Here is a 20,171-nt window from a genome sequence, read left to right as displayed (position 1 = left end):
TGAGTTGATGTTGATTGTTTGATGTAGAGTTCACAGACAACTTCATGATCAGGAGATCCTTCTTTTCAAATCATTGTGTTATATCTCGCCCAATTGTAGTTAGCATCAGGATTGCAAGTCATTTTTTATCTTGCCCCAAGAGAAGTTAACCTTAGTATACAAGTCCAGAGAAGTAAGCTCCTTCATTTTAATCCGATATACATAGTGGATATATTTTTTATAATTTGTGGGCAAGTTCTCACCGTGGTTTTTCCCTATTTGGGTTTCCCACATAGAAAATCTCGGTGCTCATGTGTTGTTGATTAATTGCCTATGTGCTACATTAATTTTTATTTAAACTAATTCACACCCAACCCTCAATATTGCCTTGGGTTCAACAATTGGTATCAATGCAAGGTTCCTCTTGAGTAAGCTTAACCGCTTGAGGTAGATCCGGTATGGCAAAAGACATGCATTAAAAAATTCCAATATTCGATGGTGCAAAATTTCCATATTGGAAGGAGAGAATGGAATAACATTTAGAGATTACAAAACAAAATATGGGAAATCATTCAGACCAAATATACACTCCTGTAGGGTGGTCCTCATACTCCGGATGAGATAAGGTTAAAGGAGACTAATGCGAAATCTAGAGCTATAATTTTCATTTGTATAAGTGATTCAATGCTTGGAAGAGTAAAAGGATTAAAATAAGCTAATGTTGTATGGAACAAGATGTGTTGGGAATTTGAAGGAGATCCAAAGAGAAAACTGTCTAGGCTGATAAATCTAAAGAAAAACTATGACTATCTGAGAATGCTTGAAGATGAAGGTGTTGAAAACTATATTCATAGAGTGACTGAACTTGCTGATTGTATTAGAGTTGCCGATGGACATTTGGATGGAAGTGATGTTGCTTTAAAGATCTTGTTGACCCTCCCAAAATCCTACAAAGCAACAAGGTGTGTCATACAAGAAAGCAATGATTTAAGAAAGTATACTATTGATCAATTTATTGATACCCTAACAACATTTGAAATCTTTGAAATTGAGGAAGAGAAAAGAGAAAAGAAAGAAGCAATATTTAATGTTTGAAGACATTATGATCCGAAATGCAGTGGAGACATGGATGAAGCTGAGGCAAACTTTGTGAAAAGATTTCAGTGAGGCACTGGAAGATGCAAAGGTAAGTTACCTCTGAAATATTTTTCTTGTGGTAGGATTATACACTATGCTTCTCACTGCACTTATAGGAAGGATTATAAGAGACTAGCTGATGATGAGAAGAGAAATAAAGCTAGAAGACACAACTTTAACAAAAGAGAGAAAAGGGGCTTATGTTCTATAGAGGAACATACAACTAAAGATGAACTTGTTGATTACTCAAATGAAGAATAATTATTTTAGCAAATGAAGAAAAGGAGAATACTTTGGAGAAACCAGAAGAGGAGAAGAAAGTCAAGACTACATTGCATGCAAAAATAGAACCAAGTACATGGATCATTGACTTTGAATGTTCAAATCATATGACCAATGATAAAGACAAGTTTATTAATCTCAAGAGATATCATAGTGGATTAGTGAAATTTGTCGGAGAAGATGGAGCAACTATTTGAGGTATTGGAAGTGTTTCTATTGATGGTAAGCATAAAAATGATGAAGTTTATTATATTGAAGGATTAAGACATAGTCTATTAAGTGTTAGTCAGATGTGTAGAAAAGGATTCAAAATTTTGTTACCAAATATGTGATAAAAAAAGAAAAGAATAGTAAAAGAGTCGCATAAGGAATTAGAATAGGAGGAAATGCATATTACATCAAGGATAAGAGAGAAAGCAAATGTTTTTTAACGCAGACAGAAACTGAGGTAGAGATTATTCCAACAATTTCAAAAAAAAAAGTGATCTGAAAGAAAACAAGGAGAGAATCAAATTATGAAGAAGAAGAAGAAGAAGAAGAAGAAGATGAAGGCACACCAAAAATTCATGCTAAGTATGTTTAGAAGCATCATTCAGAAAATCAGATAATTGGAGATAAGACAAAAGGTGTTCAGACAAGAAGGAAAATTGCAAAAGCACAAGAATAAGCCAACTATCATTTTCTATCAATGACTGTGCCAAAGACTTATGAGGAAGAAATTAAAGCTAACAACTGGGTAAAAGCAATGGAAGAAGAACTGAATCAAATATAGAAGAACAACACTTGGGAACTGGTACCTAGACCGGTGGATAAGAATGTGATAGGAACTAAATGGGAATTCAGGGACAAGCTAAATGAGCAAGGGCAAGTTACAAAAGATAAAGAAAGACTGGTATGTAAAGAATATTCTTAGGTGGAAGACATAGATTTAAAAAAAAATAAATCTTTGATAGCAAGGATAGAAGCTATACGTATGTTTCTTGTATTTTCTGCTTACAAGAACTTCAAAGTTTATTAGATGGATGCCAAATCAACATTTTTAAATGGAGATCTAGAAGAGAAGTGTGCACTAAGCAACCAGATGGGTTCGGATTGACAAAAGATCTGGATATGGTGTGTAAACTAAAGAAAGCATTGTAGGGACACAAATAGGCTCCCAGGGTCTGGTATGTAATATTAGACAAGTATTTGCTATGACAAAATTTTAGGAAAGGTATGACAGATAGTAATCTTTATTTCAAGATTGATGGAGATAAGTTATTGACTATTATAGTTTATGTTGATGACATTATATTCAGAGGAAATGATAACGTATGTAAAGAGATGCAGAAAGAGTTTGAAATGTCAATGATTGTTGAGTTATTTTTCTTGCTTGGGTTTCAAGTTATTCAATTTGAAGATGATTTTTTTTCTTCTCACAAATCAAGAATGTGAAAGAAATGTTGAAGAAATTTGAATCCAATGGTTGTAGATCTGTTACAACTTCTTTGACCATTTGATGCAAGCTAAGCAAAGATGATGAGTCTCTGGAGGTTGAACATAAGAAATACAGATCAATGGTTGGTGGATTATTGTAGTTGACAACTTCTAGACCACATATCATGTAGGTTGTTTGTTTGGTGGATAGGTTTTAGAAAATCGTAAGGTTACACATGAGCAAGATGTGAAAATAATTTTCATATATTTGAAAGGTACTGTGGATTTTGGACTCTAGCATAAAAAAAGTGGAGATTTCATGTTAAAAGCTTATACTGATGTAGATTGGGTTGGAAGTGTTGATGACTAGAAGAGTACTAGTGGTGGTTCTTTCTTTTTAGGAGACAAATTGGTCTCCTGGTTCAGTAAGAAACATGACTCAGTTTCCCTATCTATTGCTCAAGAAAAGTATATTGCAACAACATCTTGTTGTACTCAGGTAATGTGGATGAGAGACTCTTAGACATATCAAGGTAACATACGATGAAGAAATTCTTATTATATGTGACAATACAAGTGCAATAAACATTTTAAAATATCTAGTTATGCATTCAAGAACAAAAAAAATTTCAATCATATATCACTACTTAAGGGAGATGGTAGCTGAGAAGGAAGTTCGATTGGAATACATTTCTACAAAATAACAGGTTGAAAATAGTTTCACTAAAGCATTGGCAAAGGATACTTTTGAGTTTTTTTGGGAGAAGCTTGGGGTTATTGCCCCTCCTTCTAGCTTGGTGCATTATGTGGGTGCATCTTTCTAGGGGGAGCTTTGTTGGCTTTTGCATGAAGATTGCATTAATGATATGTTATGTTGTCATTGATGTCAATTAACTGGTAATGATATTGTTGATATTGTTGTAATATTGTTACTGAAATAGGTAGGAAGAATTTGTGGAGTGAACCAATAACCGGTGTAAACCTAATATATTGATGTAACCGGTAAACCCTACCTGTTGTTTTTGATAAACCCTAACCGATTAAGTTTGGTGAATTGGTTATATTGGTTTATGATCTGATGATGGGCAGTAATGATTATGACACATATGATTATTGTTTGAAGACAATTCCAAGAGATTTTGGCGAGTTGTTGTAACGTTTTTTATCTAGGGAATGAGAAAATGTATTGCATCTAATGCAAAGCGCGTGATGAGTTACTAAGTTCGATGAAGCGGTGATCAAGGAGCGATCAAGGTTTTCTTGATTGATATGTAGAGATTGCTATGTAATCCAACGGTCATACTTGAACCGATTTGTTTGTAATCTCTACGAGAATTAGGTTTTTGTTGTGTTACCGACCTGATTGATTTGTTTATAAGGTCGATGAAGTTGTTTAGTTTAATGAGTTGGCAAAGAGTGAGCACAGATCAGTTGAGTGTGTGGTTGCCGAACCAAATGATGTATTTGTAGTTTGAGCAAAGGCAGATAGGAGCATGAAATGGATCTAATCAAGAAAGTGTAGTGCTATTCAGATAGATCAACAAACTCCTGTTGTTTTCTAACAATTACAGCAGAATTGAAATCCCCTAACCGGGTAAGCTCTAACAAGCTTGGTGTTATTCAAATCCTCTAACAAGGTGATCCATTAGCTTGGATTTTCAAATCCTCTATTGAGGTTACTCCTTACAGGGTATTGCTTCTAACAAGGCATTTGTAGTCAATCCCTTAACTGGGTGATTCCTAACAGGATCAGTTCTTAACAGGACTTTTTGTAAAGCTTTAACAGGCTAGGCTCCTAATAGGGCGAACTTCATAAGAGTTTAGATAGTTATCTTGTGAGTCTCATCTCACCGTGGTTTTTACCTATTTCCATTTCCACGTAAAAAATATTTGTGTCAAGTGGTGAATGTTTTTATGGTTATGTTTTCATGGTTGATTTACTTAACTACTTAACTATTTTGATAAGTCATGATAACCTGAAGCATTAAGAAATGAAGTCTGTTGAAATATGAAAAAGCATTTGGATGTTTATGAGTTTGGAGCTGCTTACTGTTAATTTGTTGTAGCAGCCAACCGATTTATCTTATGAGTTTTTTATCTTGACTAAGGTATTATTCTAAGTTTACTTTGAGAGATTGATTTTTGAGATTGGTGAAGTTTGACCTGATACTTATTCTTTCACCATACCATCAAGCTTTCATGCCTATTTCTTTTCTCGGATTGATGTTGTGGATACTCTTAAGGGGAGTAGTGGAGTGTGTATTGGTGTTGTGCCCTGTCTTTGATAGAAAAGGGGGAGAGAAAGAGAAATTAGATGGAGAGAAAGATAAATATTGGGAGAGAGGAAATTTATTTTAGAGTGAAAGTGAATGCAGTTTTGCAGTTTTTCTGATAGAGCAGTATTGTTTTACAGATTGGTCGATGTGTTTAGTTTGGTCAAGTGTTGAAATCAATGACAACGGGGAATATTGTTGGAACTATGTTTTGTTGTGGTTGTCATTGATGTCAAACTTGTTTCTCCAGATCATTGTTGGTCCAAAATGTTTGTGGTGTAGATATATCTTATTGTATTGGTATTGAGGTTATTCTATTGGTTGTTCCAAAAGTGTTAAGGTTCGGGAAGTGCTGTTGATGTTTCTTGGTGTTGTTATCTTTTTTGGTTATGTTTTTCTCATGGTGGATATATTAGTTTGTTGGTCCAAAAATATATTTGTATTCTTAGGATGTTGTGGTATAATTCATTGTCGGTTGTGGTATTTGTGTTAATTTTATTTTTTTGGTCTAGATATGATTTGTGGAAGGTAATTTAATATCTTATGGGTCTCAGTGTAGCATGCAAAGATCTGGATAAGATTTATTTTCATCGGGGTATATTCTTTGGCCCATCAATTATCTATATGGATGGGCTACATGTTGGATGCTTAGATTTTTGTTTTGGTGAATGCAAATCGGTGGATTGAGCTTAGGAAAATGTGTTTTGGTCTGGAAGATGTATATTTCTTTAGGCCAACTTGGTTTAGGTTTTGATGATCTATCTTGTATATATAGAATGTATGTGATTGAGTTGTAAAGAGAGAGAGAGAGTGTGAGAGAGGAAGTATGTGATGTGAAGATAATCAAAGAAATTCAGTAAAGAGCAGAGGAGAAGAATTGTGTTAGAATGATATATAAGTTGTTTGAGATTGTGGAAGAGGTATGAGATAGTATGTTGATAGATAAGATCATAATTGTGTGAGTTGATGTTGGTTGCTTAATGCAGAGTTCAAGGACAACTTCATGATCAAGAGATCCTTCTTTTCAAATCATTTTGTTTTATCTTGCCTTGTTGTAGTTAGCATCAAGTTTGCAAGTTATTTCTGTATCTTGACCCAAGAGAAGTTAGCCTTGGCTGGGAAGTTCAAAGAAGTGAGGTCCTTAATTGTAATTTGATACACATAATAGATATATTTTGTGGGCAAGTGCTTACCATGGTTTTTCCTTGTTGGGGTTTTCGATGTAGAAAATCTCGGTGTTCATGTGTTAGATATGTGTTGTTGATTAATTATTATGTGTTGCATTATTTTTTTTTTAGACTAATTAACCCCCCCTCTCAGTCCTACTTGGGGTTCAACAATTGGTATCAAAGCAAGGTTCCTCTTGAGTAAGCTTAACCGGTTGATGTAGATCCGATATGGTGCATGACGTGCATTACAAAGTTCCAATATTCGATGGTAAATGGAAGGAGAGAATAAAATCACATTTGGAGACATTATAGAATGGAATATGAGAAATTATTTAGATTGGATATATACCCTTGTAGGGTGGTCCTTAGACTCTAGATGAGATAAAGTTAAAGGAGACTAATACGAAAGCTAGAGATATCATTTTCAATTATATAAGTGATTCAATGTTTGGAAGAGTAAAAGGATTAAAAGAAGCTAAAGCTGTATGGAACAAGTTGTGTTTGGCATTTGAAGGAGATCCAAAGACAAAATAGGCTTGGCTGATGAATCTAAAGAAAAAGTATGAATATCTGAGAATGATTGAAGATGAAGGTACTGAAAACTATATTCATAGAGTGACTGAACTTGTTGATGGTATTAGAGCTATCGAAGAACATTTGCATGAAAGTGATATTGTTTAGAGGATCTTGATGACCCTACCAAAATCCTACAAAGCAACAAGGTGTGCCATACAAGAAAGCAATGATTTAAGCAAGTATACTATTGATCTACTTATTGGTACCTTAGAAACCTTTTAAATCTCTAAAAGGGAGGAAGGGAAAAGAGAAAATAAAGAAGCAACATTTAATGTTTCAAGATATGATGATTTGAAATGCAGTGGAGACATGGATGAAGTTGAGACAAACTTTGTGAGAAGATTGTAGTGAGGCATTGGAAGATACATAGGTAAGTTACATTTGAAATATTTTTCTTGTTGTAGGATTGGACATTATGCTTCTCACTGCACTTACAAGGAGAATTATAAGAGATCAGATGATGATGAGAAGTGAAATAAAATTAGAAGATGCAACTTTAACCTATTAGAGAAAAATGACTTATTTTCTATAGAGCAACATACATTTGAAGATGAACTTGATGATGACTCAAATGAATAATCCTTGTTTTTAGCAATTGAAGAAAAAGAGAATGCTTTGGAGAAATCGAAGGAAGAGAAGACAATCAATATTTAATTGCCTGCAAAAATAGAACCAAGTACATAAATCATTGACTCTAGATGTTCAAATCATATGATCAGTGATAAAGACAAATTTATTAATCTCAAGAGATATGATGGTGGATTAGTTAATTTTTTTGGAGAAGATGGAGCATCTATTCGAGGTATTGGAAATGTTTCTATTGATGGTAAGCATAAAAATGATGATTTTTATTATCTTTAAGGATTAAGACATATTCTATTAAGTGTTAGTCAGATGTGTAGAAAAGGATATGAAGTTTTGTTTAGTACATATATGTGATCAGAAAAGAAAAGACTGGTAAAAGAGTTGCAAAAGAAATTAAAACAAGAGGAAATATATACTACATCAAGGATAAGAAAGAAAATAAATGTTTTTAAAACAAACTGAAACAAAGGTAGAAATTGTTCCAGCAATTTTAGAGAAGACAAGTGACCTAGAAGACAACAAGGAGAAGGAATCAAATAATGATGAATAAGAAGAGGAAGGAACAAAAAAAATTCCTACTAAGTACGTTCAAAAGCATCATTCAAAAAATCTAATAATTAGAGATAAGACAAAAGGTGTTCAGACAAGAAGGAAAATTGCAGAAGCACAAGAATAGGCCAACTACTATTTTCTATCAATGATTGAGCCAAAGACTTATGAGGAAGCAAGTAAAGATGATAACTGGGTAAAAGAAATGGAAGAAGAACTAAATTAGATACAAAAGAACAATACTTGGGAGCTAGTACCTAGACTGATGGACAAAAATGTGATAGAAACTAAATGAGTATTCAAGAACATGCTAAATGAGCAAGGACAAGTTACAATAAATAAAACAAGATTGATATGTAAAGGATATTCTCAGGTGTAAGGCATAATTTTGAATAAAAAATTTCTCTGGTAGAAAGGACTAAAGCTATACGTATGTTTCTTTCAGTTTTTGCTTACACGAACTTCAGAGATTATCATATGGATGTCAAGTCAATATTTTTAAATGGAGATGTAGAAGAAGTTTGCATTGAGCAACCGAATGGGTTCAGATTGACAAAAGATCCAAATATGGTGTGCAGACTAAAGAAAGCATTGTATGGACTCAAATAGGCTCCTAGGGCCTGGTATTGAAGATTAGATAGGTATTTTCTACTATAGAATTTTAGGAAAGGTACAATAGACAATAATCTTTATTTAAAGATTGATGGAGATAAATTATTAATTGTTATAGTTTATGTTGATGATTGTAAATTTGAAGGAAATGATAACTTATGTAAGAAGTTTCCTAAAGAGATGTAGAAAGAGTTTGAAATGTCAGTGATTGGTAAGTTATACTTTTTTCTTGGGTTAAAGTTATTCAATTTGAGGATGGAATTTTTATCTCACAAAGCAAGTATGTGAAAGAAATGTTGAAGAAATTTGAGTTTCATGGTTGTAAACCTATTACAACTCCTTTGACCATTGGATGCATGAGTCTTCAGAGGTTGACCAGAAGAAGTATAGATCAATGGTTGGTGGATTATTGTATTTGACAACGTCTAGATCAAATATCATGTTAAAAGTTTATATTGATGCAGATTGGGCTGGAAGTGTTGATGATCAAAAGAGTACTAGTGGTGACACTTTCTTTTTAGGAGATAGAATGGTCTCCTGGTTCAGTAAGAAACATGACTCAATTGTCCTATCTACTACTAAAGTAGAGTATATTGTAGTGGCATATTGCTATACTCAAGTAATGTGGATGAGATAGACTCTTGGAGATATCAAGGTAATATATGATGAAGCAATTCCTATTATGTGTGACAATACAAGTGCAATAAACATTTCAAAATATCCGGCTAGGCATTCAAGAAAAAAACACATTTCAATCAGATATCACTACTTAAGGGAGAAGGTTGCTTAGAAGGAAGTTCAATTGGAATACATTTCTACAAAAGAACAAGTTGCAAATATTTTCACAAGAAGAATTGGAAAAGGATAAATTTGAGTTTCTTTGGAAGAAGCTTGGGGTTATTTCCCCTCCTTCTAGATAGGTGCATTATGTGGGTGCATCTTTCTAGGGGGAGCTTTCATGCCTATTTCTTTTCCTAGATTGATGTTGTGGTTGCTCTCGAGGGGAGCAATGTAGTGTATATTGGTGTTGTGGCCTTTTTATTTGAGGGAAAAGGGGGAGAGAAAGAGCAGTTAGGGGGAGAGAAAGAGAAATATTGGGAGAGTCATAGGAAATTTATTTAAGAGTGAAAGAGAATACAGTCTTGCAATTTTTTTGATAGAGTAGTATTATTTTGTACATTGGTCGATGTGTTTAGTTTGGTTAAGTGTTGCCATTAATGAAAAAGGAGGAGATTGTTGGAAGTATGTGTTGTTTTAGTTGTCATTGATGTAAAATTGTTGCTATGTATAGTTGTTGGTTTAGAATGTTTGTGGTGCAAAGATATCTTATTGTATTGGTATTGATGTTGTCGTGCTCTGTGAAGTGTACCTGTACCTGCAACCACAATGCACTCAATAAATCATTACAAGCATGGTTAGAATATTTAAACCAAAGAAAGACAAAACCATAGCTAATCGACTTATTGCCTCCTAGTAAATGCGAGTATGAAAAATGCTCTCAGATCTGATTATGCATATTCCAGCGACTTGACTACACCTAGATGGAGGATTTGAAAGATGAAAATGCATGATCTAGCAAGAATAGCATGATTAAGCTATATGATTTCATGATTGATCTAGAAAATAAGCTATAATGAAGATGCAATTAAGCTAAAATTAAGCATGATAACATTGCTAAAACTGATAAACTATAAGCTAGATGCCTATAACAATGCATAAGATGAAAATGAGATGGGATGCAATCATGATATGAAATTGGGACCCTTTGAGCTCCAAAATGAGGTCTATTTATAGTATTTTCCAAGGTTAGGGGTGATGTGGCAAGAATCAACGGTCAAGATTGATTTGAAGATATCAATGGTTAAATTGCAGGAGGATGGCAAAGGGAGTTGGATTAAAGGGAACATTTGTCATCTCTATGGTGACAAGTGTCAAGAGGCTTCTAGAAGGACTTAGATGAAAGGGAACACTTAGTGACAAGTGTCACAAGGTTCTAGAAGATGTTGGATGAAAGTGGACATGGTGGTAGGTAGAATGGGTTAGGTTTAGGAATGGTTAGGTTTAGGAGTGGTAGAAGTTAGGAGAATTTGAATTTAAAAATTCAAATAATATGAAAAGGATAATTAATCTCAACAACTCATAATTGATTTTGATTTGTTTTAATCAATTAGGGGATTTAGAAGAAATGATTTTGGATAGAGGGAATTAATTAATTAAAGGGGATAAAATGAACCTATTTAATAAATCCTCGGATTTATTAATAAGTAGATGAAAGGGGAAATTTAATCAAATTGCTTAGTGAATTTAATTAAATTGGGAAGGAGGATTAATTAAATAATTGCTTATTTAATTAATTATCTTCGGACCATTTTTCGGTGTATACAGATGTTATTTTATTGGTTGTTCTAGAAGTGTTCAGGTCTGAGAAGTGTTGTTGATGTTGCTTGGTATTGTTATCTTCTTTAGTTATGTTTTTGGCATGGTGGATATGTTAGTTTGGTGGGTCGAAAATATATTTGTATTCATTGGATGTTGTGGTATGATTCATTATCGGTTGTGGTATTTTGTGCTAATCCTATTTTTTGGATCGAATATGATTTGTGGAAGGTAATTTGATATTGTTGGCATTGCATGAAGATTGCATTGAAGAAGATATTAGGAAGTGTTGTCATTGATGTCAATAGCAACCGATAATGAAGTAGTAAAGTAACCAGTAATGAAGCAGTGAAGATCAACCGGTAACCCTATCCAGTTGAGAAGTAGAATCCTAACCGATGAAGCTTGAAGATTGGTTGTAATGATCTATGACAAAATGATGATCGGTGATGAAGATGCCACGAAAACATGTTGCATGTGATGAGTTTCAAAATAGTTTTGGCACATAAAGATAACCATTTATCTTGGGAATGATCAAATACATAGTATGAAGTGACAAACACGTGATGTGTTATAGGATTCAAAGTGCGATGATCTAGCAGCGGTTTTAGATGCCTAGAAGAATGTAAAGTTAATTGCATGCAATCTAACAGTCAAGATTGAACCAATGTGTTTGTAATCTCTATGAGCATTTTAGGGTTTGTGTTGTGTTACCAACCTAATGTATTTGTTTATAAGGTCGATAAATTGATTGAATGAGTGGTTGGCAAATTTTATTGTGTGAAAGTGATTATTGTCAAACCAGGAGGTGTGTTTGCAGAATGATGTGAAGGCAGATAGGAGTGGTAAATGATCTAATTAAGTAAGGAAGTGCTATTTCCAAATCGATCAAGAACCTGTTGTTCTCTAACCATTACAATAGTTTAAAATCAAGTTCATAGATTGTAGAGAATATGTTGATGTTATAGATTGGAGACTGCATATCAAGTTTGGAAGAAACTGGAAGAAATCTATGGCGGTGATGAGCATGTAAAGATAGCCAAGGAAGAGAGTCTCAGAGGAAAATTTGATGATATGAGAATGGCTGAGGATGAAAACATTCAACAGTATGGTCAGAGAATCAAGGAGATAGTTGGAGAAATGAAAAGTATTGGAGGTACAATGGAGGATGCCACTGTGGTTAGTAAGGTATTCAAAACCCTTCTACTGGTCTACGCTATTAGATTTGCAGCCATTCAAGAACTCAAATCTATTGACAAGACAAAGGTAACTCTTGATTCTATCATTGGTAAATTGACTGCATTTGAATTAAATGGTTTTGATGGAAGTGTTCAGATGTCAGAATCTACATTTAAAGCCTCAGTCTCAACCCCACTAGTAAAGAAAAGCAGAGAAGTAAGTTATAGTCATGAATCTAGATCTAGCAGAGAGGTAGATGATGATGATAGCCTAATGGAACTCAAAGCATTATTGGCCAAGCGGTTACCCAGAGGTATCGGTAAGTATAGAGGTAAATTATTACTGAAATGTTTTGCATGTAACTGAATAGGACATATTGCTGGTAACTGTCCTAATGAAGATAACAAGGAAAAACAAGAGAAATATAAGAAGTTCAAAGGAAAAGGAAAAATAAATTGTTTCATTGGAGTGGATGAAGGTATTATAGATGAAGAATCCGAGGAAGATGCAAATGAGGACATTGTCTTTGTTGCTATTAAAGAAGACATATCAAATCAGAAGGCATTGGTCTCTCACTTGGATAATTCAGATGACTGGATTATTGATAGTGGTTGTTCATAGCACATGACTGGTGACCAGAGCAAGTTCCTAACATTGAACGAACTTGATGGAGGTGTTGTCAGATTTGGGAACAACTCTCCTTGCATGGTGAAAGGCAAAGGATCCATTTCCCTAAATGGTAAGAGCAGTGCAGATGATGTCTACTGGGTTGAAGGTCTGAAACACAATATTTTGAGTGTTGCTCAACTCAATGACAAAGGTTACCCGTTAGAATTCAAGAACGATGTTTGCAAGATCTTTGGAAGCAAAGGTGAACTGATTGCAATTGACAAACAAACCAAAGGTAACCTATTTCACTTAAACTCTAAAGCCAATAGTTTTTTATTGCAAAAGTAGAAGATAGTTGGCTTTGGCATCAGAGGTTTTGTCATGTGAATTTTGATAACATTGTAAGAGTCAGCAAGTCAAAATCAGTAAGAGGATTGCCATAGTTGGATAAATATTTTCTAGATTTGGTTCATACTGACCTATGTGGACCAATGAGGACTAGGAGTATTCAAGGTGATTGATACTTCATGATATTTACTGATGACTTCTCAAGAATGATGTGGGTCACATTCTTGAAAGACAAGACAAAAGCATTCAAAAAATTTAAAGCATTCAGAGCCTTGGTTGAAAATGAAAGTGGAAGGAAGTTGAAATGTTTAAGGACTAATCAAGGTGGTGAATTTACTTTAGAGGAATTCACTAGATACTGTGAAAATAATGGGATCAAGAGGCAACTATCTACACCAAGGACACCACAACAAAATGGTATTGTAGAAAGGAACAACTGGTCAATGGTTGAAGCTGCTAGGACTATGTTAATTCAAGGAGGTGTAGCTAATACATTTTAGAGAGAAGCTATCAGCAGAGCTTTTTATACAATGAGCCAGATATTGGTCAAAAGAGGTAAAGACAAAACACCCTATGAATACTGCTATGGTAGATCACCGAATGTCAGTTACTTCAAAAATTTTGGTAGCAGATGTTTTATTAAAAGAAGTGATTATATTGTAAAGTTTGATGCCAAAAGTGATGAAGGCATGTTTCTTGGTTACTCCACCAAGAGCAAAGCTTGCAAGTGCTACAACAATCGGACTAAAAAGATCATTGAAAGTGTCAATGTCCAAGTAGATGAATTTCCTGAAAAATCTAAAGAAACCAACAAGAAGGAAGAAGAAGAACCAAACACACTATTTTTGGAACCGGAATTGGTAAAGCTAGAAGTTGGAGAACTAAGCATAGAAGCCCCATTTCAATTGGAACAAGAAGGTTTGACAGAAGATGAAGAAAGTGAAGAAGAAGAAGAACCTGAAAAATCAAGATCATGTTATTCCAAGGTATGTCAAACTCAATCACAACCTTAATCAGATTATTGGAGACAAGAATGCAGGTGTGTTAACTAGAAGAAGGCTAAGAGAAAACTCTTGTATGATCTCCATCATTGAGCCTATAACAACAAAAGAAGCCTTTGCAGATGAAGACTAGACCAAAGCAATGGAAGAAGAACTTGACCAGATCGAGAAGAATAATACATGGTCATTGGTACCCAGACCAGAAAACAAGAATGTAATAGGCACAAAGTGGGTATTCAGAAACAAATTGAATGAAGATGGAGCAGTGGTCAAGAATAAAGCCAGACTGATATGCAAAGTGTTAGGAACTGGGAAGGACAACTAAGAGGGGGGGGGGGGCTGAATCGGTTGTCAATAAATTATAACGCAAAACCAATTATTCCAACTTAAAACTCAGTGTCGGTAAAATAGAATAACAGTTATATTAATAATGCTATAACTTAATGCATGAAACAGAAAGCAAAACAAATCCACAACACATAACACATAGATTTTGATGTGGAAACCCTGTAAGGGGAAAAACCATGGTGGGAAACCTTACCCACAATTAGATAATACTACTGCAGATAGTAAGTGAATACAATAATGGGGTCTGCACATGCAGAAAGGCCAACCACCTAGAGCTCACTGCCCAATCACAAAATAGGAGTCACACTGACTACAATTGGATGGTTAAATCCAATAACAATGTATTATTTCAATATAGCATCTTCAATGCTGGATTCAGTACTGGTTTAAGCCTTGACCATGAGTGCCAAACAACTTCATAACCTTTCCTTCAACCTTCAGATAATATCTGCGTGATTCGCACAAGGATCTGCTTATTTTCGCTCTTCACAATGATCTTCAATATTCACACACATTCATAATGATCTTCAATATTCACACACATTCATAATGATCTTCAAATAAGATCTTACAATTATTTATACAAAACCTAAGACCTAATCATGAGTTCGACTCACTAAAGATATTACAATTACAAAATAAGTTTTGATGCGATACAATATGTTGGCCTCAATACATTTACATACATTATTCAATCAATAAACCATTTCCAAAACATGACGTGCTGATTTGGAACATGATATCTTGTACCGGTCCATAACCTAGACTTATCTGTCAGTAAAGGCAAATATGTGAACTTAATAAGACCAATAAGAAAAACACAAAGTGTAAACATACAATCCATGTCTTCGACATAACCAAATGATCTCCAGATGATAACAAGCCCTCATCAACTTCCTGAGTTGCTGGTGAAACATATACTGGTGACTGTGCATAAGCCAATATCCATGTCGGGACCACAATGTGTCGGTTCAACAACAAACCAATATAACCAGAGTGCCAAATCAACAATGTAGACCTATAGAAAGATAAGTGTTGACATCAATGACAAAACCAATGCAACACATGATGAAGTCATCCATAATTCCAACACAAAGGATATGCACAAGAGGAAGGTGAAGATTATGGTGAGACATTTGTACCAGTAGCAAGATTGGAAGGAGTAAGGACTCTACTTGCATTTGCAACATACAAAGGATTTAAGTTATATCAGATGGATGTTAAATCAACATTCTTGAATGGAATATTGGAAGAAGAAGTCTACATAGAACAACCAGATGGTTATGTATTAACTGAAGAAAAGGATATGGTGTGCAAGCTACATAAGGCACTATATGGATTGAAACAAGCACCAAGAGCATGGTATGAAAGATTGCACTCTCACTTAGTAAAGATAGGTTTTCAAAGAACCAGTGAAGATAGTAACATATATCTCAAGACAAAAGGTGATAAAATACAGGTAAGTGAGGTATTTGTTGATGATATCATTTTTGGAGGTAATGATGATATGTGTCATGATTTTGCTAATGAAATGAAGAATGAATTTGAGATGTCACTGGTAGGTGAGATAAAAAAATTCGAAGGTTTGTAAATCCAACAGATGAAGGAAGGAATTTTTATCACACAATCCAAGTATGTGAAGGAAGTGTTGAGAACTTTTGGAATGGGAGATTGTAAACTAGTGGGAACACCAATGGTTACATGATGTAAATTGTCAAAGGAAGATGATTCTGCACCAGTTGATGAAAAGGAATAGATATCCATGATAGGTAAGCTACATTATGTTGTCCACAACAGACCAGACATTGCTCATGCAGTAGGATTGGTTGCTAGATTTCACAAAAATCCGAAGGAGTCACACATGATTACAACCAATAGAATTTTTAGATGCTTGAAAGGGACAATAGATTATGGACTATGGTATGCATATGCAGGAAACTTTGACTTAAAGGTCTATACCGATGCAGATTGGGCAGGAAATGTTGATGACAAGAAAAGTACAACTGGAGGAGAATTTTTTCTTGGAGGCAGATTAGTGTCTTGGAGCAGCAAGAAATAGAGTTGTATCTCCCAATCAACAATAGAAGCTGAGTATGTTACAACTTACATGAATTGTACACAAGAAATTTGGATGAAACACATATTGGATGGTTTCAAGCTGAAGATATCAGAATCAGTAAGAATTTTCTGTGATAACACTAGTGCTATAAATATTTCTAAGAACCTGGTGTTGCATGCTAGGACTAAGCATATAGAGCTGAAGTATCATTTCCTGAGAGAGAAAGTTCAAAGAAAAGATGTATCACTAGAGCATGTTTCCTCTAAAGAACAACTAGCATATATTTCTACTAAACCTCTACCTAAAGCTACATTTGAATATCTTAGAGGTGAGTTAGGGGTTGTACCCCTACATGAAGTCAATTAAGTAGATATGGAAGACATCAATCCCAGAGCCTATTGAAAATCTTGAAGAAGGATTGGTGAATGGAGCTACTCCATAGGGGGAGCAACTAATTATAGATCAAGGAAGAATGGATAAGAAACAAAATCATTTACCTTCACTTTGGCATTGGTGTCAAAGGGGGAGAAAAGTATATGATTGATAGCCTTATATGTTAAGGAGAGGAGACAAATTGCAGACCAGTTACCAGCTGAAGATATGAAGATGTAGTTGGAGGATAGTTTATGTTGAAAATATAAACCAGGATTCCTATACAAAATGTAAACTAGGATTCCTATACCTAAATCATTTGAAGGATAGTATATATTTTACTCTCAATCATGACAATCAATTGGTATTGATCTTTGTATTGCCATCAATGCCAAAGGGGGAGAATGTTGGCATTGCATGAAGATTGCATTGAAGAAGATATTAGGAAGTGTTATCATTTATGTCAATAGCAACTGATAATGAAGCAGTGAAGATCAACCGATAACCCTATCCAGTTGAGAAGTAGAACCCTAACCGACGAAGCTTGGAGATCGATTGTGATGATCTATGACCAAATGATGATTGGTGATGAAGATGCCACAAAAGCATGTTGCACGTGATGAGTTTCAAAATGGTTTTGACACGTAAAGATAATTGTTTATCTTGGGAATGATCAAATGCATAGTATGAAGTGACAAATGCGTGATGTGTTACAAGATTCAAAGTACGATGATCCAGGAGTGGTTGTAGATACCTAGAAGAATGTAAAGTTGATTGCATATAATCTAACAGTCAAGATTGAACTGATGTGTTTGTAATCTCTATGAGAATTTTAGGTTTTGTGTTGTGTTACCGATCCAATGTATTTGTTTATAAGGTCAATGAATTGATCGAATGAGTGGTTGGCAAATTTTATTAAGTGTGAAAGTGATTGTTTCCGAACTAGAGGCGTGTCTACATAATGATGTGAAGGCAGATAGGAGTGGTAAAGGATCTGATTCAACAAGGAAGTGCTATTTCCAGATCGGTCAAGAACCTGTTATTCTCAAACCATTACAATAGTTTGAAATCCCCTAATAGGGTAAGCTCTAATAGGCTTGTTGTTGAAATCCTCTAACCATGTGATCCATTAGCTTGGATTTGAAATCCTCAACCGAGGTTACCTTTAACAGGGCATTACCTTTAATAGGGTATTTGTAGTCAATCCCTTAACTGGGTGGTCCTTAACCAGATCTGTTTCTTAACAGTACATTCTTGTATAAGCTTTTAACAAGGCTTGGCTCCTAATAGGGCAAACTTCAAAAGAGTTCAAAATACTTGTGGGTATTCATCCCCATCGTGGTTTTTCTCATTTGGGTTTCCATGTAAAAAATCATTGTGTCAAGTGGTGAATGATTTTGTGGATGTGTTTTTGGTATAGTTAATATGAATGATTGGTAAATCTACATAGATATATCTAAATGATTGGAAATGATCTAAAATATGCTATTATTGGTATTAGTGAAGTGGTTTAAGGTTTTGGTCAAAGGATATTTAAGTTTTTGATATATTGTATTATATCACTGAAGTATTAGGTCAACCGGTAAGGTTTAACAATGTAGCTGCAGATTTGTTAAAGTGACTAAACCGGTAAACTTTGTGAGTTGATTCTAAGTTGAAAATAAGTTTGGTGAAAAGTTAGTTTACTCTTCAACTACTTATTCACCCCCCCTCTAAGTAGTTGACCAGATCTTTATAGTTTCATCATATTATCAAATATGTTATGGGTATTAGAGTAGCATGTGGAGATTCAGATAAGAGTTATTTGCATTGGGGGATATGTTTTTGCCTGCCAATTATTTATATGGATTAATTACATGTTGGGATGCTTAGGTTTTTGTTCTAGTAATTGAGGATAAGTAGATTGAGCTTAGGTAGATGTGTTTTGGTCCCCTGTTTCTCATGGAGTGGATCAACATGTGTGTTTTTGGTCTGGAAGATGTATTTTGCGTTAGGCTGACTTGGTTCAAGTTTTGATGATCTATCTTGCATATAAAGAATGTATGTGATTGAGTTGTGAAGAGAGAGTGTGAAAGAGGAAGTATTTGATGTGAAGATAATAAAAAAAATTAGTAAAGAGCGGAGGAGAAGAGTTGTGTTCGAATGATATGCAAGTTGGTTGTGACTGTGGTAGAGATATGAGACAATGTGTTGATAGATAAGATCATAATTGTGTGAGTTGATGTTGGTTGCTTGATGTAGAGTTCAAGGACAACTTCATGATCAGGAGAGCCTTCTTTTCAAATCATTTTTTTGTATCTTGCCCTGTTGTAGTTAGCATTAGGTTTGCAAGTCATTTTTATATCCTGCCCCAAGAGCAGTTAGCCTTGGTTTGCAAGTCCAAAGTAGTGAATTGCTTCATTGTGATCTGATGTACATAATGGATATATTTTGTGGGCAAGTGGTCACCATGGTTTTTCCCTATTTGGGTTTTTCACGTATAAAATATTGGTGTTCTTGTGTTGGATATGTGTTGTTGATTAATTGTTTATGTGTTACTTTCATTTTTGTTTAGATTGATTGACCCCCCTCTCAATCCTACATTGGGTTTAATAGGATGATAGTAGAGAGAAGCATAAGAAGGTAGTTGAAAAAATTTCTTATCTAAGAAGCCTTCTTGATAAAGGAGAAAAGGTCATTAATGAATTTGAGACAAAGCTTGATGAGAAGACTAGAGAATGTTAAATACTTGAAGAAGAAATTACCAAACTTAAGGAGGAACTAAAAATTGCAAAAGAACAAATTGATTATATTTTGAAACTCAAAGGTGGGCCGTGGCGGTGAAGTGCTTGATGTTGTACTTAACTCTTAGAAATAAAGTAAAGACAAAAGTGGACTTGGCTATGAGGATGGTGAATGTTCGAAGATAAATGAAAGTAAAGATGAAATCAATAATAGATTAATGAAGTCCAACAAAGATAAGAAAATTTCATTCCAGACCAAATTTTCAAAAATCCAAAGAATGTCCAGAGAGCTCCTTTTCCCTTTGAGTATTCATCTTTTAATGGTAACTATTTTTCATGCAATAGATTTGGTCTTAGAGCTAGTCAATAAAAAAAACAGATCATAAATCAACCTTTTAATGGAAGTTGTTGTTATTGTAATAGGTTTGTCATAAAGCAAGTGAGTGCAGAAGTAGGATGAATTAGAATAGAGATGGAAATTCAAGTTTTAGCAGAGGTGGTCAATCTTTCAATAGATATTGTTATGTTTGTGAAGCCTATGGGCACAAAACTATTGATTACAGAACAAGTTGGAGATT

The sequence above is a fragment of the Cryptomeria japonica genome, chromosome 1 (genome assembly GCF_030272615.1).
Source record: "Cryptomeria japonica chromosome 1, Sugi_1.0, whole genome shotgun sequence".
Classification (NCBI taxonomy): domain Eukaryota; kingdom Viridiplantae; phylum Streptophyta; class Pinopsida; order Cupressales; family Cupressaceae; genus Cryptomeria; species Cryptomeria japonica.
This window is presented reverse-complemented; position numbering follows the sequence as displayed.